Genomic DNA, 25185 nt, shown 5'->3' on the forward strand with positions numbered 1-25185 from the left:
TGTTTTTGCACTCATCCCTTTGTCTAGGCTGAGGAGTTGTACTGGGGCGAGAGATGTTACAAAGGTGGAGCTGATCAGGAAAGTCATCTGCTTAGTCAGGGTGAATCTCTTTTCTATTATAGTAATAATGTTACATACAATAAAATATTAATCCCATGAAGAAAACTAACAAACAAAATAAAACAAAAAATTAACAAAAAATATGACATAGGTTAGCTATCAGTGGGTGAAAGATGAAGATTGGAATGCTCATCCACTTTCCAGGAAAGAGGCTAGAAGCCAAATGTAGATAGAGTCCACATGAGTGGACAGGTAAAGGTGCTCCAGTCGGCGCTTCTCCCGTGGTCTTCAGTAGAGGAGGTTCAATATTTGAAAGAGTATAGAAGCCAAATGTGAAAGACTCACAAACAAAATTCACAAATGAGATATTGTTGGTTGCACAGAGTACAGAGTAGAGTACAACGCAGAGAAGGAGTCAATACTTTTGGAACGGTCTCATCGCCCTGTGCAGCTTTAATACTCAGCTAATTACACTGCGGTCTACAAGTCCCCCGTCTGTATTGTTCTCCAGTCAGATTTGCTGACCATCAGGTTTGTTCTGTAATTAGCACATCAAATGGACAGCTCTCCCCAGGACGCGGATCTAAGCATCCAGCACTTTATACGCATACATTTCAAGAGGAATTACTTTATCAACCAGCTTCAAAAATAATAGTCATACATTAATAATAAGAAACAAGTTAACCTTTTACTGGTGCAGGATCCCTGTGGATTAGCACATCACGCAGAAGCCTTTTAAGTGTTCAAAAACAAATGGCCAATAAATTGTTCTGCAAACCACCCATGAAGGGCAGCAACACAACTTACCATGTATGCTGATAAAAAAATGGAATGCAGCAGCCAAGAGGTAAGAAGTTGTGGGCTGGGACCTGTGGTTGCATGCCCGTCACGAATATAGTTACTCTGGCCTGAGGGCTTACATGTGGTTACACCAAGTTGTCTGGTACAGTAAAAGAGTGGCTACACGATGGATGTAATTATTTGCCTGAAAGCACACCCTACAAGTGTAGATTGGGTGCTACATAGAGTCCCATTGGTGGTGGTGGTGGTGTAGATAACAAACCAGACACTTTTCTAGTAAAAACAAACCAGATTCTTTTACTTAGCAAAAGGTTCACCCAATTAAATGGAGGCACCATATCTTGTAAATACTATAATCCAACTGGATGGCTGGAGCAAGGGTACTGCCTTGACATAGTAAAGTAGGAAAAAAGGATCCCAGAATTCCTACTTTGCTGGAAAATGGAATATATCTGGAAAATCTAAAGCACAATCTTAAGGTCTATGCTGATATCATACCTGTATCATCTCCTTCCCATCCTGTGACCCTTGGGCTGATCCATGGGTTCCTACCCTACCATAAATATAGGAGTGATAAGTGTGTTTAACATTAGCTCAAAGTGAGCAGCCATTTTAAGATTTGCTATATCCAACAACCCCCTATTTAGGTGTTCTGATCTTGGGAGTATTACACAAGGTGCTGTTCTTTGGTGTCCTTTTCTTCTTTTCTAGCTTAATAGCCCACGATTAGGCACCAGTCCAATGTTCATCTCCCTCAGGGGTGCACTATCAGGGGTGCACTACTGATTGGCTCCCAGTAGATTCCAAATAAATAAATAGTACTCACAATCCCAAAGCAGGGTGCAGGTCCTCTGGATATATAGTATCTTGGCAGCCATGATGTCTCTAAACCCGGATTGCAGCCTTGAAAGATAACTATAGGGCCTGTGTTTATCTTCTCCCCACAGTCTCTTATTCTCTGTACCTTCACACTCCTCTCTCATTCCTTTCCTTGGAAACTGGACTAGGAACACTTCACCAGGATATAATTCTTACTCTGCAAGAGCTGTTCAGTTCTAAAAATTCTGGGCTCTTTGGCCTAAGGGAGATTGGAGGTTTTATAACCTTTCTCACTTTAAGCTAGACTCCTTTGGACTAAGCCAGTTTACTCTCTGGAGTGAGAGAGGTTAGGTTAGCAGATGACATCTAAGCTAACTTAAAATATCTCATTGTTGTACAACAGCATAGGGGCAAAACAAAAACATAAAAGACACATAAAGGTATCACAAAAGCATAAAATATTAATACATTTTAGGCACCATTGTTCAAAACCAGTCCACAGGCCCTGCAGGGTACGTAGTAGGACACTGCACTCATACCTACTCTACCCTAGACAACCTGCTCAATCTTTGACAACCCCCTAGGACTAGTACTTCACAGAACTGGCGACAGTGTCTAATTGAGCTTTAGTAGTATTTACCAGTGAGTCCAAAAGTCCAAAAAGAATCCAAATGATCTCACCCCTCTGGTTCTGTAATAGAAACCTACATATTATGGAACAATTCTTTCATGCACATGTAAACGTGTTGAATTTGACCATATAGAATCACAGAGGTTGGATCCCTTGACAAGCTATTGTATGGAGAACACGCTCAAAACTGAGACAGATATGCTTACACTTTGACAAATACCCAAAGAGAATGTAAGCAAGAATATGGATGATAAAGTCACACGTCATCACAAGATCATGTGCAGGTTCCCAGTACAAGTATTTTGGTATGGTGTGATGAAGGATCACCTGACCATATCTGCTTGTGTTGTAGGTAAGTAGCTCTTCTTAGAGCTTCACATCTGTGAAGTACAATGAAAATGACAATGTTGGATCTGTCACATGATGGCAACCATCGGCACATAATGGACCTGATTGACTAGTGGGGTCAGCATCACGTTTCTGTCATGGTGTCTCGAAAATTTTTGATGGAATCTAGGCTTCTAGTGGAAACAAGCTTTCTTATTTGCTAATTTATCATGGGATTAAGAAACAGGGACATGAGTATTGCTTAGACCCATGGCTTAGTCATGATCATTGTCTCATATGTCTCTCAAATGTCGCTTGTTTTTAGGCTCTTCTGGTCTGAGCACTATAGTGCTGACTAAACAACATTTTAGCTGCTCTGATGATAAGTATATACAGCATATAGCGGATAGAGGCAGATGCTACCATCAAGACAATAACAACATGCGTTATATATACCTGGCATCACAGGCACGGGACACAAATTGACGGTCCTACACCACAATCACACACACTGATACGGCATGACAGACACACGGCCTATATTGATCCTTAGAGGCAACTGTGTCACCTCTGCCTTACACAGTATATTACTTCATGCTTCAGTCGTGTATAGTGTTATATGTATATACAGCAAATCCATTCTGTTTGCCGTGTTCCTGTTGAAGAGACTGTCTCCAGCATGTTCATCAGAGACTGACTCTTTTTCTTTCAGGAAAATGCCAGAATTGCGGGGCTGCAATATATTGTTAAAAAACCTATATTTGTTTGTATGTTGGTGGTGGGGTATTTCCTTTCTAAGGATCCTCGCTGTTCTTTTAAGTAGATTTTTATTTTTTTCAAAGCACTGGGTCTATTTTATTTTGTTCTATTCAAAGCACTGAACAAGTTTTACACACACACACACATATAGATTTATCAAAACCTATCCAGAGGAAGTTTCTGAGTTGCCCATAGCAACCAATCAGATCGCTTCTTTAATTTTTGAAAAGGCCTCTGAAAAATGAAAGAAGCGATCTGATTGGTTGCTATGGCAACTGAGCAACTTTTTCTCTGGACACTAATAAATGTGCTTTTATTGGTGTTTTTATGTCTTTTCCATTCTTTTCGTCAAAAACCCTGCAGTCAGATGCTACGCTAAAGTCTATAGTAAATATGGTAGTCAAGAGAAAAATATGGCATAAGCTATCCTTTCTATAGGATAAGGCCAAGGAGTATTGGTTAGATTACAAATCTGTCTGCGACAACCAACAGCGTAAGCTTAGATAGACCTTAAATCCAATGTATTGATCAAGATGTCTCAGACTGACGTCAGGCTGAATCTGGTGAATATGAAGACTCAAGTGTAAGTCTGCACCTACTATTTTGGGAATACTTCATTGCTAGACATTTTATCCCCTATCCAAAGGATGTTACACCACGTCCCCTCGTGACGTCGTGCCACATCCCTCCATTCATGTCTATGGGAGGGACGTGACGACTGACACTCCCCCTCCAATAGACATGAATGGGGTGGCATGGCCTGACATCACAATTAGACATCTTATCCCCTATCCTTTGGATAGGCGATAAGATGTCTAGTAACGGAGTATACCTTTAAACGTGCACCAGAGTGTAAACTAGAAATTAGTGCAATTTTTAAACTTTTTGCATTGAAGCCACATTACCTTTACAAAAGATACACTTCTCTTCGCCAGAAGAAATGGAAAATTGGCTAAAAAAGCTTCTCAAATGCAAAATAAATTTGGCGGACTGCACAAAAAATTCTGGAAAATTTGCTATATTTAAGTTTGCCATTGGTGACTCTTATTTGTCTTGACAGCTTGCGATAAGGAAGTCTTGCAGGGCATTTCTAAAAGGGGATCTTGTAGAGAGGGGTGACAAAGGGATGCTCCCCCACTTGGTTATGGTGGAGTGGTGTTTGTATTGTTTATTTCAATATGTTGAGTTCTCTCTCTCAAAGTCCAGGCAGTGAAGGCAGGACTAGCACTCCCTAGCACTTACTCCTGTTCTATCAGACTGCAGCATGAAAACAGAGAGGAGGAGCCTGCAGTGATTGGATGAAGAGACCCAGCACAGCACAGCAGACTCAGGAAGCAAGTGAATGCATTTGGAGTGAGGGCGGGATAACTGGTTGCCTCGGACATGCCCCTTCCTGAGCAGTGGATGTCAGAATGAGTGAGCAGCAGCACAGAGGGATTTGTGAATCAAATACAGAAGTCAAAAACACATGTAAAGCATCTGCATGATGTAGTGAGGAACATTTTAAAGCATTATTTTTTTATGTGATATGGCAGGTACACTTAAAGGACATCTGCAGCAAAAGACAACTTTCCCCCTATTCACAGGATAGGGGATAAGTGTCCGATCACTGGGGGTCTGACCGCTGGGACCACTCATGATCTCCCGCAAGGGGCCACGGCTCAGCCGCGGCTCTCCCGTGCAGGAGGCGTGCCGGCCGCAGCGTGATGTCACGGCCGATACGCCTCCTCCATGTATCTCTATGGGAGAGGCGGGGAGGCAGCGTTCGTGCCTCCCCGCCTCTCCCATAGAACTGTATGGGGAGGGGGCGTACCGTCAACCACAGAGAGGTCAACGCTACGCGCATTAGCCGCTCACATAGAGCAGCAATGCAGGCCCCCGTTTGGGAGATCCCGGGGGGTCCCAGCGGTCGGACCCCCTGCGATCAGACACTTAAGTTGTCTTTTGCTGCAAATGTCCTTTAATAAAGCGCATTTTGTGCCCATTTATTCCAACATTGCTTGGTGTTCTGTTATACTTATGGTTGGGCTATAGGAAAGGAGGAAGGTAAAAAGGGGTCATAAAAGGGTGTGGAAGAATAGGGTGTAAGTGAGCTTCACAGCCGCAAAGGAGTCTGCAATACACCGAGCGAAGCGTAATGTCACAGCATATAAGTAAGAATGTACTCCTACAATGTATGGAGCTCAGTCCTCAGGCCCCCACTTTGAGGACAGACTAAACAGTAAAATTTATGCACAGAGCTATCAAACTGCGGGAAGTGTCTGTTCTATCCTCCCCCTCATAATGATAATGCTGCCGCTCTTCATATGACTATACCGAACAGGTACAAGTCAGACACCAGCAGTATCAGCCGCCCCCCTCCATTTTGGGGGGGGGGGGGGATTACAGCAAATCCCTGGATTACCACACTAGATCAGCGTGTATATGCAGACATGCAGATAATAAGCAGCTTTATAACACCTACAGAGGTAATGCTATTTTCAGACACATAGATCCTGCAGAGCATTCCTCCTTTTAAAGAGCAGCGCCATTCTGGCAAAATTGGAGGGGGGGCAACTATTAAACGGAATGTCTTTTAAGTTTTCGGAAGATTCATGTATAGCTTGTCTAATGGTCTTAATATATAGATGAAACGGGGGGACGCCATGACGTGTTAGCCGTCGCTCTGCACTTTCATAGTGTTTCGGTGAATTTATATAACGTGCAGGCTATGAAACTGAGGTTCTAATGCAGTGTTTTCCAACCAGGGTGCCTACAACTTTTGCAAAACTACAACTCCCAACATGCCTGGACAGCCTTTTGTAAAAGCCGGAGACACCCTGGTTGGGAATCTATAAGCGAACCACAGGATGCCATTTATGTCTATATTATATCTATGGCACAAAAGGCAAAGACTGCTTTGTCTGCCGCTGAGATTTAGGGAACTCATTGGGAAATCAATCTTATATGTGTAAGTAAATACACAGGGAACAAAGATGAGGAGGAAAAGGTGGATACAGTCCAAGGAGACTCTTTCTGTATCCACCTTTTCCAGCCCACCGAAGCACCTGAAAGCTGAACTCATTTATGCAGGATAAGTCATCAACTGCCGAGCCGAGAAGTTCGTGACGAATCAAATTTACTTTAAGTTCGCTCATCTCTATCACGCATGACAGTTCCTGTCATCTAAAGGAGGAAGTTTTTGTAGCATGTGTGGTGGCTAACTGGGGTGATGAGACAGAAATAAAGTTTGTCACGCCAGGGTAGCGTTAACCTCCACGCTCCAAGGATAGTAGCTTCCTGGGCAAAGCGCTGGAGTAATAACGATCACAGATGCAGGGTTACGGAAACTACTCAATTTTACTCAGGAACTTGCAAAGTATACTGGAACAGTTCAACAGTTAGTGCAAAGTTTGCTGGATTATGCTTCAGGGATCACAGCTGCATCTAGGCACTATGTGACTTGTAGTCCACTCTGACTTACTAGCTTCTTGCTTGCTGAAATACATTTTAGACTGATCTGGGCTTTGGACTGAGCTGACAAAGACGGACTCTGCTCTCCCCTAAGGAATCCTTTATCAAGGCTTACTGCTAGACTTGACCGGAGTTGTCCAAGGCCTTCTATCTCCTACTATCTTTTCAGAATGTGGCTTGCCTATCTGTCACAAATGCCATCTGAGCCACATCCATACTTTATATGTGGGTGACCAGGGTTCTAATCCTGTTTTCCTATTTTGTGATAAGGTCATTAATTTTTTCAGATCACAACCTGTTCTCCTTCTTGAACATTATATTGAGAAACCTTCCCTGCTGTTCCCAAGCAGCTGTTGGCTTGGGGGTAAAGAGACCGAAGCACTAGCTGAGTTGCTGCAGACTCTGGTTCAAATCCTGGGCATGTTAAATAGAAGCTCCACGTCTATTCCAGAAGCCCAAGTTCAAGGTCTTTATTGTGGTTGGGACTCCACAATAACTTTATGTAACTACAATATAGCTGCCCAGGTAGGGAAGCTGTTTATTAAAACACTTTGGTTATTTTTAAATTAGTAATACATATTTAGCATCTTAAAAAGGCTTTTCTCACAGCTTAGATGTAAGCGACCTTAGACATTTTGAAGCAGGATCATCAGCATAAAAGGTGGAGGAGATACACCTGAGCTATCGTTCCAGCCATGACTAGACTGTAGGACTAGAGACTGTAGGACTAGAGACTGTAGGACTAGAGACTGTAGGACTAGACTTTACAGCATACTGTTCAGGGTTGGAATGCATGGTTCTTGAGGATTGAATGTCAATGTCATGTTTACCAAAATGTCAAGCCTCTTATTGGGTAGTGTGATATCTTAGGGGTTAGCTGCTCTGTGAGCTATGCTGGAGACCTAGGTTCAATTCTTTGAAGGTGTTTGAAGCTCCACTGTAGAAGAGGGCTGAAACTGTGTTAAAAATGCTGTTAACATCTGCTCTTTAAAGCACATATCTTACTAAAGTGCTGCCCTACCAGGGCAGTGTCATTATCAAGATGGAAGAGAATGATTCACAAGGTTAAGAACATAGGGCAAAATCTGTGCAAAGGAAAAGTTGACCATGGCAACCAATCATATTGCTTCTTTCATTTTGCAGAGGCCTTGTTAAAAATGAAAGAAGCAAGCTGGAGCTAGACTTCATGTGCCCTTGGTTGCTTTGGGCAACTGGGCAAGTTTTCCTCTGCACAGATTTTGATAAATCTCCTCCATAATTCCTCCCCACATCTTGTATCCAGCTAGTCTTTAGGACATTTATATTTACTCATATGGAACGCGTCTTGAACGCGTCTTGAACACTTAGAAGTATCCTCTGACTTTTCCAGTTCTGGCTGTAGCTCAGTGGTGTAAGGCTCAGTGTGTTTATGTGGGTGACCAGAGTTCTAATCCTCCTCTCCCATTTCTTGCAAATAATCTGTTTTCTAGACCTTGTTTCCATCCCGATAATGACACTGAGAAACCTTCACTTGTAACTCAGAGCAAGAGTTGGCTCAGAGGGTAAAGAGCCAGGAGAACCAGAGGACACAGTTGAGAGGCTGGAGTCCCTGGTTCAAATCCTGGGTATATGGGATAGAGAATCAAGGTCCTTCTTGTGTTCAGGGCCATACTATACATAAATTAATGATTTGCCTAAGTGTTCACACTTAGGCAAAATTTTTGAAACTTCTTATTCCCTGACCCACATACTTACTAAAGTTGCACCTCCTTACTATAGCTTAGCTACATGTACCCTTAGAGGCACATGTATCTACAGCTCTTCCTATCACAGAGGACTTGAACCTTGGTCTCCACCATGAGTAACACAGCAGCTATCCCTCTAAGCCACCACACTGCTCAGTAACACACCAAACATCTTAGTAAACATGACATTTAGCTTAGAGCCTCAAGAGCCATACATTCCAGCCTTGAAGAAGACTATATAGTGACATAGCCTACTAAAAGGCAGCATGATAGCTCAGTGGGTATGTGCTCTTCCTCTCATGCTGTGAAACCTGAGTTCAAGTCTCCTAGCACTTGTGTTCTGCCTGTGGGAAACCCTCCTAAGGTCACTTGAATTTCTGTGTACATTATATTTGAAGGATTTTGATACATTGCTAATCTAAAAACACACTAAATGTTTTCTTGAAGCACTACTTTACATCACGTAAACAACTTAGAGTCCACACAACAATAGGTATCTAAAGAAATTATACCATATTAATGGGATTTGAACCAGGGTCTCCAGCAGCTAAGCTGGGTCTACCTGGCTCTTTACCCCCTCAGCCAGCTCTTGGTCAGACTCATAAGTGAAAGTTTCTTACTGTCATTATCAATATGGAAGAGAATGGGTTGTGATGACTCTTAAGTAATTTTATTGATTACACTGAGAAGTATCAACCAAGGCTTCCAGTTTTGTATGTAGGTCAATGCAAAAGATGGATACATTATATGTGGGTGACCACTGTTCTTATCCAGCTCACCCATTTATTTTGACCACAAACGTGTGAATCATTCTCTTCCATTTCTATAGGTAGGTGGTAGAGAGCGAGGAGGAATCAGATAATATATGCTGGTAGACATTACCCTGGTTCACATGCCAGTTTTGGCTCTGTGGAATAGTAGCTCAATGTCCCTATTAGGTGGGGCTCTGAATGCTATACTTGACTGTTATACAACTGTATTGTGGGGGAAGCTGGTAATAACAAAATCCACAATTTTTACCTTTGGTTAAATAGTAAGCTGAGGGCTTTTTCACAGTGCAGTCTCTAAATGTTTGCCTTACTGTAGCCAGACTTCATGTGCCGTTAAAGCAACGTGTGAATGATTAGTTACTGCATTTCAGTTACTCTTATAGGAGTTGAACCTAGGTCTCCACCTTGAGAAGCAGAGCAGCTATACCCTGAGCTACCACATAGCTCAGTGTCTGGCTCAACATTTTGGTAAATATGACATATAGATTCTAGAAATATTGTTGCTGTTGAATCTAAATGTCATCTTTACCAAAATGTCTAGGCAGGTAGTGTGATAGATCAGAGGATGGCTTCTATGCCTCTTGTGGAGGACACCTTGGTTCGAATCTTCTAAGATCACTTGAATCTCAGCTGGAGAAAGAGCATTCAAACAGAATCAAAGTTGTGAAATTTTGTTATAGACAACTGTATTATAGATATGTAATTTATTTGGAGTCCCACATAAAAGAGACATTGAGCATCTACTCCACAAAACCAGCACTGGGATGTGAACCAGGGTCTACCAGCATACATCAGCCAGTTCTCCCTGACTCTTTACCCCCTAAGCCAGCTCCTGCTCAGAGGAAGAAGTGAAGGTTTCTTAATGTCAGTATCAAGATGGAAGATAATGATTCACAACACAAGGTTGTGGTCAAAATAAATGAGAGAGCATTTAGAACCCTCACATAATGTATGCATTGATGTACAGGCAGCTTTAAATTATACTTCTTAGTGCCATCAGCCAAATTACTTAAGAGTTATCACAATTAGGGGGTGTTAAGAGCCAAGGAAAACCAAGTAATATAAGCTGGTAGACCCTGGTTCACATCCTAGTGCTGGCTCTGTGGAATAATAGCTCAATGTCCCTGTTAGGTGGGACTCTAAGTACAATACATAACTATAATCCAGCTGTCTGGTGGGGCAGCTGGTTATAACAAAAGCCATCATTTTTTCTTCTCTTTGAAATTATTAAAGTAACCTTATAGGATTTGAACCTGGGTCTCCATCATGAGAGGCAGAGCACACATCCCCTGAGCTATCATGAGATAGATCAGATCTGATCAGATCTGATCAGATCTGATCAGATCAGATCAGATCTGATCTGATCAGATCAGACCAGACCAGACCAGACCAGCTCATGCTCATTTTCATTTCCCCAACACTGCAATTTATTTATGTAGCATCAAGCAATTTGAGTTGAGAGCCATGTGAGGAAACTACTCAGAGGAGCTGATATCAAGAGCTCAACTAGGAACTTTACCCAAAACCACATTTTGGACATCATACCCAAAGCCATGGCTTATTAATCAATACTGCAAACAATTTAAGAAAAGAGATAAGGTTAGAACTCAATGGCTTTTCTCACAACTTAAGAGATTTAAACCTGGGTTTCCAGCATGAGAGGCAGAGTAGACATCCTATGAGCTATCATGCTGCCTGATCATTGCCTAAACCTTTTGGTAACATGAATCTAAGCTATAGTGAGGAAAACCTTTAGAAAGGGTGCAAAAAACTTGCCTAAGTGTGAAAATATTTTATGTATAGTCCTAAAGGCAATGGGGACCTTGAACTCCTATCCCATAATTTGAACCAGGGAGTCCAGCATCTCACCTGTATCATCTTGTCCTGAAGTATAAGTGAAGCTTTCTCAATGTCATTATCAAGATGGAAACAAGGTCTAGCTCAAAAGCAACAGATCACTTGTTATAGGACCAGGATTAGAACCCTGGTCACCCATAGAAATGCACAGGGACGCATTCAACTGAGCTAAAGCTAGAACTGTAAACATCCCATGCTACTTCACTGTATTAGCAGTCAAAAGTAATAGAAGTGTTTCATATAAATAAATATAATGTCCTAAGGTTAAACACATCATGTGGGGGGAGGATCCTGTTCTCAACCTTGTGAATCAATCTTTTTCATCTCACTAATGACACTGCCCTGGTAGGGCAACACCAACACAGGGTAGTTAAAAACCTAAGTAACTTCATTTTGTACAGCGCTTTTTCTACAACTGTTATTAACCTTATTTTAAGAGGTTTCAACCTGGGTCCCCATGCAAGTGTTTTTATAAACAGCTTACCTACCAAGGAATCTACAGTATATAATAGACATTAATGAAGGGGCGTAGTGTGATGTCACAAGGGGGCGTGACATGACTTCACAACCACGGCCGCCAAACTCAGCGTCCTAAACATAATGTTCAGAATGTCGGAGGGTGTGCCGTGCAGGAGATCGCGGAGGTCCCAGTGACCGGACCACTACGGCTGGACATCTTATCCCCCTATCCTTGGGGCGGAGTACCTTGCTTGGGAAACACTGCTTCTTGGGATTACTCAGTGTCATGTGATGGACCATGATCTGCATATGCCAGATTCAGCAGTATGGTTCAATTGAGACGCATTACCACCAAATTTGGGATCCTTGTCATACTGATCCTCAATACACTCGCACAGGTTCTTTTTTATTTTTAATCACAGTCAGTAACATAATTCTAACCATATCCTTTTTCCTCCTTTAAAATAGCAGACATTATCACAGTCCTCCACTACTTCTGCTGGAATGCAGTCCCGTGGGTATTTTCTCTCTTTGGGATAGACGGTATGTATTTTAATGAATTAGTTAGCATTCTTTTAACCGATGATAAATCTTTAACCTCAGGCAACACATGAGTTAAAGCTGGTGTGTCCCCTTAACGGTCACCGCTCATTAAATATGGCTGCTTGGTTACACATGCACATTCAGAGCAGGAGGCAGGTCAGGAGGTTTAATGAAGTTCTCGGGGTATTTTTGCTGACATTAGAAGTTGTCTGAGAACAGGACGGATATTTAATGATAGCTGTCCCTAGTGAGATGACAGGTCCGTAGGAAGCAAGAGGAATTCAATAGTGGTTCAAGTGCTAACATTTAATCGGTTCTTCACTTTTAGGAACGCCACTGACTGACTTTTAAAGGGTAAATTGTATTTATACCGTATTGATATTAGGAGCTTTGATACAACTATATGGACAGAGGTATTGGGCCCCAGCTCTTATTTGTTGAAATCAGGTGTCTCATTATGTCCCATTGCCGCAGGTATATAAAATCCAGCCCCAACTGATGCATTCACCTTTCCAAACATTGGTGGAAGAATGGGTTGTTCTATAGAGCTCAAACAAGCATGGCGCTGCAATAGGAGACACTGCTGAAACAAGTCATTTCTTGCACCATTAGCTGTGAGTGGTATTATTGAGAAGTGAAAGAGTTTAGGAACCTCAGTGGGTGGAGTCCAGGATGGTAGTCACCCGAGATTGGGGACACCAGGCCATAAGTGGTTTCTTTGGTATCTCTGTTGTGAAGAGCTCCGTCTCTGAGTCCATCTAAATTATGGGACTTTGTCGAAGAAAAAAATACTGCTAAAACACTTGGCGGAAAAACGACAGACCCTCTTCAAAATCAATGGGACCTGTCAGCACCCAGTAATGTCCATCATGCTCCAGGATCCATACAGTGCAAAAAAAACAAAAAAAACAAAAAAAAAAAAAACTGCCTCAGAAGCCAAGGAATGTACACACTGGACAAGAATCCAGTGAGGCCGGTGATTGGCTGCAGCATCATAAGAGGCACTGGTACAACAGAGATCAGATTTTTTTGCAAACTATCATAACATATTTGAATATGTCTAATAGACAACAGTCAGAAAAAAATAGTGACTGTCTTATTTTAATAAAAACAGTCAATGTCCATCTGTGAAGACCCCCACCTTCCCAGATGGACATTGATTGGCGGAGCAGGCTATCACTGCAGAAACTATGTCTGGGAAGTTGTGGTCCAGAGTGCTTAATGGGAAGAGCAGTGCCCTATTCTAGAGACCGCATGGGATCCCATCGGTCGGACACCTCGCGATCAGTCACTTATATCCTATCCGGTGGATAGGAGATAAGCTTTTAACAACTGGATGACCCCTTTGACGGTAAGATTTGTTTAATGCTGATAATATTAATTGGTATCAACCACAATTGTAAGGATCTTTTGGAACCTGTATGAATAGGCACAACCAAGAGTTATCACCTCTCATGGGAACTTCATTTCTTTTTGATTGCTTTTCTCAATAGTGTTACATTACCTATTTATAGATATGACATATGATTTTGAAACTCTACTCCTCAACATAAAAATTTCAGCCCCAAGTAGGAATAGTCAAGAAATGAACAAATTCACATGATCGATAAACATATTCATGATATGCGAATGTTAAAAAACAAGGTGCAGAAACAAAATATTCAAGACTTCTTGTATTATTTAGTATAGATTATGAGTACCATGTGCAGAAATACACACACACAGAACAACACGCACTTACACACCTTGTCATGTTATTAACGGTTGTCTACTGAATGTTCTGCCACGCTGAATGCAGATCCACTGTTGGCAGCTCCCTTTGTAATTGTCGACCAATGACCCCCCCCCCCCCCCCCCCCCCATTGTGCTTTGATGAGAGAAAAATCTGGAGACACTGCAGACCGTTGTAGGACATATAGGCCACACAGGCTGCTAAGTAACATGAGAAACATGCAGCCTGGGTGTAGAAAAATGGCTCCATGGCTCCTTGATAGAAGTGCTTGTACCTTTGGTTCCACGAACAAATCAATATAACACTGAGCTGTCTTTGTACCTGGAATAAAGACTAGAGGGATTTGTCTATATTGTGCCACCCCACAACATAATCCCGGGAGTAGGACTGGTGTGATATTCCCTTGTGAAGGCCTCTTCATGGCGTCAATCCAACTCAACAAAATTAACTCAAGACAGATCATAAGAAAATAGCTGAAGAGCTGTGAAATAGATGGATGATGTACGTTGTGTTTCCCATTTCATTGTCATTTTGGCATTTACTGTCAGTTCCCCCTACTAGTTAGTAATGTAGTATTGATTTAGTCTCATTGCACCATATTAAATGTACAGAACTAACAATAATTCAGTTCCCTGGCACTTTATATGTTTGAAATGGAGCCGACAGATGTCCTAAAGGAAATTGACAGTACACGCTTATATTCTCCATGGCATACATGGTCTAATAAACTCAATTGAGCTGTGTAGGGCTTTCTTCAAGGGTCATGAATGCTTTCGAGGAAATGTGCATTAACAGCTGTTTTGTCTCCTTTGTCCCCATGGAGCATTTCCTGAAAATAAGTCTCCATATACCAATGGATCTTTTAACCAAGACTCAGTACCTCAATAACTTACTTATCTTAAAACAGATCAGCCAACCACACTTAGATTGAGATTGCCCAGAATTGTGGGCATATCTTTTTACCTCAATAGTCCTTTCCAGCGCTGAGATATAAGCCTTATTGTTATTATCCAAATGAGGCCCAAGCACCAAGAGGGTGTTCCCCGGCATGGTAAGAGTACGGTAAGGCTCAACCCATGTCCTTTCCATTTAATGCAGGGGTCCTCAAACTTTTTAAATGGGGGGCCAGTTCACGGTCCCTCAGACCGTTGGAGGGCCGGACTATAGATAACAAAACATGAATAAATTCCTGTGCACACTTATATATCTTATTAGTGGACTACCACTTTAAGTACACAGCACAGTTCCCCCCACATTAGGTTGGCAGTATAGATCCCCCACATAAGGTTGTAGTTCCCCCACATTAGGGTTGGCAATACAGTTCCCCCACATTAGGGTTGGCAGTACAGTTCCCCCACATTAGGGTTGGCAGTACAGTTCCCCCACATTAGGGTTGTCAGTACAGTTCGCCCACATTAGGTGCAGTACAATTCCCCCACATTAGGTTGGCAGTATAGGCCCCCCACATTAGGTGCAGTACAATTCCCCCACATTAGGTTGGCAGTATAGTCCCCCACATTAGGTAGTAGTTCCCCTACATTAGGTTGTAGTTCCCCCCCACATTAGGTGCAGTATAGTTCACCCACATTAGGTTGTAGTTCCCCCACATTAGGTGCAATATAGTCCCCCACATTAGGTGCAATATAGTCCCCCACATTAGGTGCAGTATAGTTCTCCCACATTAGGTGCCATATAGTCCAGCACATTACGTTGGCAGTATAGTCCCCCCACATTAGGTGCAATATAGTCCCCCACATTAGACTGGCAGTATAGTTCCCCCACATTAGGTGCAATATAGTCCCCCACATTAGGCTGGCAGTATAGTTCCCCCACATTAGGTGCAATATAGTCCCCCACATTACGTTGGCAGTATGTTCCCCCACATTAGGTGCAATATAGTCCCCCACATTAGGCTGGCAGTATAGTTCCCCCACATTAGGTGCAATATAGTCCCCCACATTAGGCTGGCAGTATAGTTCCCCCACATTAGGTGCAATATAGTCCCCCACATTACGTTGGCAGTATGTTCCCCCACATTAGGTGGAATATAGTCCCCCACATTAGGCTGGCAGTATAGTTCCCCCACATTATGTGCAATATAGTCCCCCACATTACGTTGGCAGTATGTTGGCCCACATTAGGTGCAATATAGTCCCCCACATTAGGCTGGCAGTATAGTTCCCCCACATTAGGTGCAATATAGTCCCCCACATTAGGCTGGCAGTATAGTTCCCCCACATTAGGTGCAATATAGTCCCCCACATTAGGCTGGCAGTATAGTTCCCCCACAATAGGTGCAATATAGTGCCCCACATTAGGTGCATTATAGTTCCCCCACATTAGGTGCAATATAGTCCCCCACATTACGTTGGCAGTATGTTCCCCCACATTAGGTGCAGTATAGTCCCCCAAATTACATTGGCAGTATAGTTCCCCCACATTAGGTGCAGTATAGTCCCCCACATTAGGCTGGCAGTATAGTCCTCCAAATTACATTGGCAGTATAGTTCTCACACATTAGGTGCAATATAGTCCCCCACATTAGACTGGCAGTATAGTTCCCCCACATTAGGTGCAATATAGTCCCCCACATTAGGCTGGCAGTATAGTTCCCCCACATTAGGTGCAATATAGTCCCCCACATTACGTTGGCAGTATGTTCCCCCACATTAGGTGCAATATAGTCCCCCACATTAGGCTGGCAGTATAGTTCCCCCACATTAGGTGCAATATAGTCCCCCACATTAGGCTGGCAGTATAGTTCCCCCACATTAGGTGCAATATAGTCCCCCACATTACGTTGGCAGTATGTTCCCCCACATTAGGTGGAATATAGTCCCCCACATTAGGCTGGCAGTATAGTTCCCCCACATTATGTGCAATATAGTCCCCCACATTACGTTGGCAGTATGTTGGCCCACATTAGGTGCAATATAGTCCCCCACATTAGGCTGGCAGTATAGTTCCCCCACATTAGGTGCAATATAGTCCCCCACATTAGGCTGGCAGTATAGTTCCCCCACATTAGGTGCAATATAGTCCCCCACATTAGGCTGGCAGTATAGTTCCCCCACATTAGGTGCAATATGTTCCCCCACACTAGGCTGGCAGTATAGTCCCCCAAATTACCTTAGGTGCAGTATAGTTCCCCCACATTAGGTGCAGTATAGTCCCCCACACTAGGCTGGCAGTATGTTCCCCCACATTAGGTGCAGTATGTTCCCCCACATTAGGTGCAGTATAGTTCCCTACATTAGGTGCAGTATGTTCCCCCACATTAGGTGCAGTATAGTTCCCCCACATTAAGTTGGCAGTATAGTTTTCCCACATTAGGTGCAGTATGTTCCCCCACATTAGGCTGGCAGTATAGTCCCCCACATTACATTGGCAGTATGTTCCCCCACATTAGGTGCAATATAGTCCCCCACATTAGGCTGGCAGTATAGTTCCCCCACACTAGGCTGGCAGTATAGTCCCCCAAATTACATTAGGTGCAGTATAGTTCCCCCACATTAGGTGCAGTATAGTCCCCCACACTAGGCTGGCAGTATGTTCCCCCGCATTAGGTGCAGTATGTTCCCCCACATTAGGTGCAGTATAGTCCCCCACACTAGGCTGGCAGTATGTTTCCCCACATTAGGTGCAGTATGTTCCCCCACATTAGGTGCAGTATAGTTCCCCCACATTAGGTGCAGCATAGTCCCCCACACTAGGCTGGCAGTATGTTCCCCCACATTAGGTGCAGTATGTTCCCCAACATTAGGTGCAGTATAGTTCCCCACATTAGGTGCAGTATGTTCCCCCACATTAGGTGCAGTATGTTCCCCCACATTAGGTGCAGTATAGTTCCCCCACATTAGGTTGGCAGTATAGTTCCCCCACATTAGGTGCAGTATGTTCCCCCACATTAGGCTGGCAGTATAGTCCCCCAAATTACGTTGGCAGTATGTTCCCCCACAGGCATACAGCCTCCAGCCATAAAGTATGGCTGGAGGCTGTATGCCTGTGTACTGCCCCATTTCAGTGTTCCGATCACCGCTCCTCGGGTCCGGCCATAGCAGGACCGGAGGATCAGTGGTCAGAACACCGAAGGGACGCGCCGCTGGTAAACACTTACCTACTACCAGCGCGCGCGTCCTTGCTTCTTCTCCGCTGCTCCGCGCTCGGTTGCCATGGGCGCACGCATGGGACGTCAGTGACGTCGCTGCGTGCGCCTGCTCCCGGCGGTCCCCGCGTTGTTAAAGTAAACGCGGGCCGCAGGGACTTCACAGAGGCATCCTTGTGTTCCGAAAGCATCTTTCGGAACACAGGGATGTCCTAAGGCAAAAACACCCGGCGGGCCGGGTAAATGCGCTCCGCGGGCCGCATGTGGCCCGCGGGCCGTAGTTTGAGGACCCCTGATCTAGTGGTTGTCAGTCAAACAGGGTGGGTGAATACAAGTGGGCCAGTGGGTGATAATAAAGAAGACATGGGCTGGACTTACTCTGACTCTTACTAGTTAGGGAAGGCCCCCTGGGCATTTCAACCTAATTTGCATAATAACAAAAAGGTTTAAAATGTATCTCAGTAATGAAAAGGAATATGGATATAAAAAGGAATGTCCAGAATAGTGATCACTAGCCCTATCCAGTCATTATCCAGTACTCATTTACACCTATACTATTCTGCTGACAGGTCTGCAGAACCTGTCATGTTGAACAAGCAGATCAATTTGTCAGCATAATGTCATAGACCAGGAGGAGCTGAACAGATGATTTATACAATACAGTACAATCTGCAGGGATCATGTTATAGAGCAGGAGGAGCTGAGCAGATGATATATACAATACAGTACAATCTGCAGGTATCATGTGATAGAGCAGGAGGAGTTGAGCAGATGATATATACAATACAGTATAATCTGCAGATATCATGTTATAGAGCAGAAGGAGCTGAGCAGATGATATATACAATACAGTACAATCTGCAGGTATCATGTTATAGAGCAGGAGGAGCTGAGCAGATGATATATACAATACAGTATAATCTGCAGGTATCATGTTATAGAGCAGGAGGAGCTGAGCAGATGATATATACAATACAGTACAATCTGCAGGGATCATGTTATAGAGCAGGAGGAGCTGAGCAGATGACATATACAATACAGTACAATCTGCAGGTATCATGTTATAGAGCAGGAGGAGCTGAGCAGATGATATATACAATACAGTATAATGTGCAGGTATCATGTTATAGAGCAGGAGGAGCTGAACAGATGATATATACAATACAGTACAATCTGCAAATATCATGTTATAGAGCAGGAGGAGCTGAGCAGATGATATATACAATACAGTACAATCTGCAGGTATCATGTTATAGAGCAGGAGGAGCTGAACAGATGATATATACAATACAGTACAATCTGCAGGTATCATGTTGTAGAGCAGAAGGAGCTGAGCAGATGACATATACAATACAGTACAATCTGCAGGTAACATGTTATAGAGTAGGAGGAGCTGAACGGATGATTTATACAATTCAGTATAATCTGCAGGTATCATGTTATAGAGCAAGAGGAGCTGAGCAAATTATATCTAGTTTTATGGGAAAAGATTCAGTATAACTTTATTCATTTAACTTTTGTTCAATCTGGGCCTAGGAGTCCAGTGGGCAGTCCTAATCAGTTACTGACAATCATCTGCATGCAGCACACTCACACAGAGCTGGCTGTCAATCACTGGGCTCCAAAACACAGAATGAGCAGGGATTACAACAGAGGTTCAGATGGCCTCTGAATGAATGGAGCAGCAGCGAGCATGTGCAGCCACTGCTCCATTCATTCTCTAGAGACTTACGTGGCGGATGAAGGGCGACCACAGCCACCATGCCCCCTCCATTCATGTCTATGGGAGGAGGCGTGAGTGACGGCTATGTACTAGCCGTCACACCCTCTCCCATAGAAATAACGGAGGGGGGCATGGCGTGACATCACCAACATGTAAGCTCCAAGCTTCCGTGTTCAGAACACCACAGCACCCCTTTACACAAGTTTAAATATGTTTGGCCTGAATGGCATACTATGTAATTCTTATGTACAGTACTCCTTTTATTCGTCTTATATGTCAATAACCATCTTGTATTTGTGTTGTATCTCTGTAATGTGACTCTACCATCGGAATGCATGTTGTGTCCCCGGGAGACATCCCTACAACCCACTCACTGTAAAACATTGAGATCATGTTGTCAGTACATTGAGCTCAATATGTACAATCATGGGCTCCCCGGCCAGATGCAGTGTGAGCTGCGCTTTTTTGGCTCAGAAATAATATTCTAACCTGGGAGTCGGTGGCCAGGACGGTGAATTATTTACGACATCTGGCATCTGCGCTGCTAAAATCATTGTGTACGGCGAATACACCTTGTAAACAAGACCGCAATGATGGAGTGATGAAGATGTAGCCGATTTATGGGGCACCTATTTCAACCTCCGCTTACCTATTGATGGAACGTATTTTCGGATTAGAACTAAGCGCCAATTTTTCCTAATCGCCAGACAAATCCGTCTAGTGATATCAATTCAGTGCAATAGCAATATTGTACATAACTTGTCTTGGATAGGAAGGTTGATGACCTAAGCTGGTGTTTCCCAGCCAGTGTGCCTCCAGCTGCTGCAAAACTACAACTACCAGCATACCTGGACAGCCGTTGGCTATCCGGGCATGCTGGTAGTTGTAGTTTTTCAACAGCTGGAGGCACACTGGTTGAGAAACATTGACCTAACATTACGAAAGAAAAAATCGCACTACCATTGTGGTTCCACCAAATCCATTACCAACACTGGTCACCTAGGCACAAATGAATAGTCATGCAGGTCGGACTTGATTGACATCCCATAGAGCAGAGGTTTCCAACCTAGTCCTCAAGGACCACCAACAGTCCAGATCTTTATATGAGTGGTATAGAGCAGAGGTCCCCAACCCAATCCTCCAGGCCACCAACAGTCCAGATCTTTATATGAGTGGTATAGAGCAGAGGTCCTCAACCCAGTCCTCAAGACCACCAACAGTCCAGATCTTTATATGAGTGGTATAGAGCAGAGGTCTCCAACCCAGTCCTCAAGGACCACCAACAGTCCAGATCTTTATATGAGTGGTATAGAGCAGAGGTCTCCAACCCAGTCCTCAAGGTCACCAACAGTCCAGATCTTTATATGAGTGGTATAGAGCAAAGGTCCACAACCCAGTCCTCAAGACCACCAACAGTCCAGATCTTTATATGAGTGGTATAGAGCAGAGGTCCCCAACCCAGTCCTCAAGGCCACCAACAGTCCAGATCTTTATATGAGTGGTATAGAGCGGAGGTCCCCAACCCAGTCCTCAAGGACACCAACAGTCCAGATCTTTATATGAGTGGTATAGAGCAGAGGTCCCAACCCAGTCCTCAAGGACACCAACAGTCCAGATCTTTATATAAGGGGTATAGAGCAAAGGTCCCAACCCAGTCCTCAAGGCCACCAACAGTCCAGATCTTTATATGAGTGGTATAGAGCGGAGGTCCCCAACCCAGTCCTCAAGGACACCAACAGTCCAGATCTTTATATAAGGGGTATAGAGCAAAGGTCCCAACCCAGTCCTCAAGGCCACCAACAGTCCAGATCTTTATATGAGTGGTATAGAGCAGAGGTCCCCAACCCAGTCCTCAAGGCCACCAACAGTCCAGATCTTTATATGAGTGGTATAGAGCAGAGGTCCCCAACCCAGTCCTCAAGGCCACCAACAGTCCAGATCTTTATATGAGTGGTATAGAGCAGAGGTCCTCAACCCAGTCCTCAAGGCCACCAATAGTCCAGATCTTTATATCAGTGGCATAGAAAAGAGGCCCCCAACCCAGTCCTCAAGGCCACCAACAGTCCAGATAATTAAATGAGTGGTATAGAGCAGAGGTCCCCAACCCAGACCTCAAGGCCACCAACAGTCCAGATAATTATATGAGTGGTATAGAGCAGAGGTCCCCAACCCAGTCCTCAAGCCACACCAACAGTCCAGGATTTGAATTTTTCCCTATTCCAATGGAGTAACTAAAAAGAACCCAGAATGTTGGTGGGCCTTGAAGACTGGGTTGGAGATAACTGCACGAGTGTCCACAGATGACCCCTTGACTATGTATTTTTTTACGGGCGGCTCTGCTGAGATGACCAGCTGGAAATCCTCCGTCTCCATCGACAGCAATGCATTTCCCAGACAAAAGATTAAACATGTTCATTTTTTTGTGGCGTCTGGGATCCGGAATTTCCGTGTTGGAACGTCCGCAACAGAAACTCTGTAGTGTGAATAGTGCTGTGGAATCCCATTGATGCAGAATCCCATTGAACACAATGGGAGCCTGCTGCATCGGATTTTCTTCTGCGGATTTTCGGCTGGAAATTTTGTAGTGTGAATGTTTACTTACTGTTCACTTGCTGCCTAAGATATCCTACCCCAAGACAGGCACCATTGTAACTAGGTATCTGATATTTAGCATTTCACTGCAACAAGTTTGTATGTTCTCCACGTGTTTGAGTGGGTTTCCTCCTGGTATTCAGGTTGCCTCCCATACAAAAAATAAATATAGGTGAATTTAGATTGGGAGCCCCATTGGTGACAGGGACCAATTAGAGTGTACAGCACCGCGTAAACCAATAAAAGAATTCTTCTTCATTCACCTGTCAGTGCTTTTAACAGTATGGTCGATTGTTGTACACTTTTGTTTATCAATTATGTTGGAGGACCCTGCTTTAAAGGAAATCTGTCATCAGAATCACCCGCATTAAACCTGTTACACAGGCTTGTAGTGCGGGTGATCCTGATTAAAACGCTCCTTACCTGGTTAAAAATGGTTCAGCGCTTCTTAAGATATCTATATTTTTAGTTTTCTGTTACTCCCTGGCTTGGGACTCAGTGGGAGGTCTTATCATCTGGGACTCGGCCACACGTCATTCTAGCTGGGCGGAGCTGCCGCCCGGCTCATGAATATTCATGAACTTATCCTCCTGGTCTAATTCTTCTTTCTTGGTCTGGTGTGGAGGGCCGCGCATGAGCCGCATTCCGTACACCCGGAAGCGGCGTTCTCCCCCCGGCTTCACTCAAGCTGCGGCCCTATACAAGTAAGAAGACTGTTGAGACCCAATTAGCTCCTAGCAGGCTATATCTACCCCTCCCCCTTACTACAATAAATAATTAAATAATAACTGACACAACAACAATTTAACTTTTCCGTGGGTGGGAATCGGCCACAGCTTTATTTATAAAATTACTTATATAAATAACAATTTAACTGTAACAAAGACACCGATTGGCTTCTTACCAACCCGAGAGGTGCTGCCACACCGTCCTGTGTGGAGGTCTACCCCGGGTTGACCCCGCTTTCACCGTCTTCTTACCGCCAAGCTGTGACTTACAATAAACAGAGATACAAAAAAGGGAGGGAGGGCAAAACTCCGGGTCCTGGGCAGATTGAGGGGGGAAGGGAGGCACCACAGCTATAAATACCCAGGGGAGGGCCCCTGAAAGCCCGGGAAACTATTGAACCCCTGATTGGTGCACTCCTTCCCCCCCACCCATGGGACATACCACTATAGCCACTGGCAAGTTTTACAGGTGGGGGAGGGGGCTAAAACATTGCCTGTACATTTCTTAACCCCTTAACTGCTCACCAGTCAGGGGGCAAGCTAGTTATGCACAGCTTGCCCCTCCAGACGGGCTGCATAAGTGAAAAGCCGGGGGTGGGAGGAAGGGAGGGACGGAGGGTGTATTTATTCACAAACAGACCGAGAAAGAAGAATTCGACCAGGAGGATAAGTTCATGAATATTCATGAGCCGGGCGGCAGCTCCGCCCAGCTAGAATGACGTGTGGCCGAGTCCCAGATGATAAGACCTCCCACTGAGTCCCAAGCCAGGGAATAACAGAAAACTAAAAATATAGATATCTTAAGAAGCGCTGAACCATTTTTAACCAGGTAAGGAGCGTTTTAATCAGGATCACCCGCACTACAAGCCTGTGTAACAGGTTTAGTGCGGGTGATTCTGATGACAGATTTCCTTTAAAGGGTACTTCGCTGCCCCAGTGTTAAGAACAAATTGTTTTAAACGCTAGGTGCTGGCGGCCATGATTGTCCGTTACAGCAACACCCCCTCAATGCAAGTCTATGGGAGGGGGCGTGGCAGCCGCCACGCCCCCTCCCCTAGACTTGCATTGAGGGGGCGGGTGTGACATCACAAGGGGGCGTGGCCTAGGCAGCACCGGCCCGCACCCAGCGTTCTAAATGATCGACGGGTGCTGCTATCCTTTAGATAGGGGCTAAGATGTCTAGGGGCAGAGTACCCCTTTAAAGCTGATGATAAATTGAATATCTGAATACGGTTTGCATTATAAAAAATTCCGAAAACAAATTCTCTTTCGAAACTCAAAATGAATATAATCTACATGGCTGATCCATAAGGAACTGTGGAAAAATATCCATTCAGTGCGCTTAATGTATACAAATGAGCATTCGTGAATGCACGTCCACAAGTCTTAATCCGCCCTGTATGATGCCATCATGCCATTTCCACTTGTCTTTATACCCATAGCCCTTCTTCTCTCACACACACTCTATTTTCACTCCATATATCTCATTCCTGTGCATCTGGCTCTGTATTTTCCAGGAGGGATGCTCAGTTTATTATCTGCTAATATATAAGCTGAGGTTCCAGCGGCAGGTGGTAATTTTCGATCTCTTGGCCCCTCCGGTGCCTTCCTGGCACAAAACCAGATACTTTACAAATGCTGAACATCTGCTCTGCTCTGTAACCCCTTCTCCACTTTTTTTGCGTGTTCTAAGACTGGTACTGCCCAGTTTGCTGTCTGTGGCAGAGCGTAACTGTGCCCTTGTCTGCAAATCCCACAGAGATTTAACATTATTTTATAGAAGAGCAGAGGTACTAAATATCCAATTTGTAGCTATATTCTGCATGAATTTTTTTTTATAAATTATCCAGGTTAACTGGCTAAAAATAGGAATGGGAATCTTCCTGTTCGTAACGCCAACCTTTACTACCTTCTACATTACCCATATTTATTTAATCAGAAACAAATGTTGGCGCTTACCTAGTATATGTGCCACAAGAGAACACTCAACTTTCCTAGGTTTAGACGATGGAGCAGAAGCTTTTGTATTCTCAAAGTGGGAGATTTATCAAAACCTGTCCAGAGGAAAAGTTGCCTAGTTGCCCATAGCAACCAATCAGATC

General features: G+C 43.9%; 1 protein-coding gene across 11 annotated transcripts in view; it reads right to left on the reverse strand.

Moving 5' to 3' along the window:
• Window positions 1-25185, reverse strand: part of LOC130297468 (uncharacterized) — a 308752-nt gene that overhangs the window by 257494 nt on the left and 26073 nt on the right. The window contains exon 1 of one of the 11 annotated variants that reach the window (XR_008849539.1): window positions 25043-25107. The exons of the other annotated variants lie outside the window; for them this stretch is intronic. The gene's annotated coding sequence lies outside the window, so the exon portion shown is untranslated. Of the gene's footprint in view, window positions 1-25042; window positions 25108-25185 lie in introns of those variants that run through there. 11 annotated transcript variants of the gene reach the window in all.

This window comes from Hyla sarda, chromosome 13 (assembly GCF_029499605.1).
Source record: "Hyla sarda isolate aHylSar1 chromosome 13, aHylSar1.hap1, whole genome shotgun sequence".
Taxonomy (NCBI): Eukaryota; Metazoa; Chordata; class Amphibia; order Anura; family Hylidae; genus Hyla; species Hyla sarda.